The sequence below is a fragment of the Panthera leo genome, chromosome E3 (assembly GCF_018350215.1).
Source record: "Panthera leo isolate Ple1 chromosome E3, P.leo_Ple1_pat1.1, whole genome shotgun sequence".
Lineage (NCBI taxonomy): Eukaryota > Metazoa > Chordata > Mammalia > Carnivora > Felidae > Panthera > Panthera leo.
In genome coordinates this window covers 18,951,585-18,954,008 of record NC_056694.1, presented here as the reverse complement: position 1 = coordinate 18,954,008, position 2,424 = coordinate 18,951,585, and positions in this window count along the sequence as shown.

Genomic DNA, 2,424 nt, shown 5'->3' with positions numbered 1-2,424 from the left:
TGTTTCCTTCCAAAGGCCTGCGTTCCCAGGGATGGCTTTGGTGACCCATCCCCGACGAAGGAGCTGGGACTGAAGCGGTTCTGAGTAGCTCTGCTTCTGTTCCGAGGATTCCAGAGGATGCTTCTTGATGCTCTGCAATAAACACGGGCGGGGGGGACGGGAGGACGTATCAGATCCGCACTCCACATCCACACTGACAGCCACATCCAGGCCTAAGGAGTGCCACAGGTGTGAGGGGCAGGGGGCCAGAGAGCGAAAGGTACTACCCAGTCCTGTGTTTCTCAGAGACGGAGAGGTGGGGTCATTTTTTTTTTTTTTAACTCTTTTAATGTTTATTTTTGAGAGATAGAGACAGAGTGTGAGCAGGCAAGGGGCAGGGAGAGAGGGAGACACGGAATCGGAAGCAGGCTCCAGGCTCCGAGCTGTCAGCACAGAGCCCGACGCAGGGCTCGACCTCACGAACCACGAGATCATGACCCGAACCGAAGTCGGAAGCTCAACCGACTGAGCCACCCAGGCGCCCCTAGAGGTGGGGTCATTTTAGATCCTTCCTGGATCTGGCTTTAAATAAACATTAAATTAGTGTTTATATATTTATTTTGACAGAGAGAGGGAGGGGGAGGGGCAGAGAGGGAGAGAATCCCAGAGAATCCCAGGCAGGCCCGCTGTGCTGTCGGCACAGAGCCTCATGTGGGCCTCGAACTCACGACCCTGGGCCGAAACCAAGAGTCAGACGCCCAACCAACTGAGTCACCGAGGCGCCCCCTGTGTCAGATATTTTTAATTAAAAAAAAAAAGAAAGAAAGAAAGAAAGAAAACACGTGACACAGAAAGACGAATTCCCATTATCTACCCCGACCCCAGTCCCATTTCCTGGATCCCATCTCCGGGAGCAACCACTCTCACGATTTTAGAGATATTTTTCTCATGTCCGTTGGCAAGCTTTCAGCTACAGGGAGGAGAATTCCCTTCAAAGCCGCTCCAAGTACAACTCAGCAGCTCTGAGAAATCATAAAGAAGCAGGCCCTTCCCTCTCTGCACCGCCATTATTCTGTACTTGCCATTATCCGGTGCCATCTTGCTGGCCGCGGTCACAGAGTTGTCTTTGGACGCGGGAGGTGGGGAGCTCCTCAGGACTCTTGCTGGAACACTGTGTTTCTCACTTCAGAATATATCCTCCAAAAAAGGTAACGAGAGATTCAAAGATCCATCACCTGCAGCCGCTGTTATGTCCCGGGCTGCCCCGCTGTCTTCCTTCTGATCCATCTTGGGTTCTGGTGGACCTGTTGGTTTTTCATTATTGGCCATAGCTTGACCTGTGTCTCCCAGGGGCCCTGGGGGCTCCTGTTCCTGGCGCTGAACGCCTTCCATAACCTCTGCTCAAAACGTCATCATCTTCAGCTTCTTAAACCTGATCAGCCCTCCGAACTACTCAGTCACCAGTGCCACCAGGATCTCTGATCATGCTGACGAGTTGGGCACCAGCAGCAGTATCCTGTGAAGGTGGCCATCAGGGCAGAAGTTTCTTCCCGTACCATCGTAATGCGGACCAACAGGCCAGGAAGCTTTCTCTTTGTTATAACTGACAACGTGAGCAATTAGGAGCATCATAGAACATAGACCACTCTGGGGAGATCCCCAAATGCCATCATTTTCCCCCAGCTTTGGGGACTATCAATATGGCCAACGCATCATCTTTTTTATTTTTTATTTTTTTAATGTTTAGTCATTAAATAAATACTTCGGAGAGAGAGAGAGAGAGAGAGAGCGAGAGAGCGAGAGCAGGGGAGGGGCAGAGAGAGAAGGAGACACAGAATCCGAAGCAGGCTCCAGGCTCTGAGCTGTCAGCACAGAGCCCGACTCAGGGCTGCAACTCACGGACCGCATGATAATGACCTGAGCTGAAGTCGGACGCTTAACCGAATTGAGCCACCCAGGCGCCCCTGGCCGACATATCACCTTAACAGATCACTTTCAGTACGGCCGGTTGAGTTACCCAAACTCGTATAGTTTGAAACAGGAGGTATATATTCTAAAGGATGGGGACTCTGTTTTGACTCCTTCCCTGATCCCCACAACAGAGATTTGTGATTCGTCAGTGAATACAAGAGGCAACCAAAGGGAAGTCCTGGGGTCACTGGCCTCACGAGCTTCCATGAACAGGGAGCAGCAAACTGATTGCCCGGGAGTAAGAGGACTCCCCAGCATCAAAGAGGGTGTGGGCCCCAGGCAGGGGAAACCCAAATGGGGTTTCCCGATGTCTCTTCTGTGTTATTATGGAAATCAGAGCTGAGTTTTATCTTTGTGTTCTGCTACCCAGATCATACCCACCAAGACCCTCTCTGGAAGGGCCGCAATGCTGTGGATGCAAAACTTTGAGCTGGCAAGACTGGATTATCCCCACGTGTCAGGGAAAAGGGACCG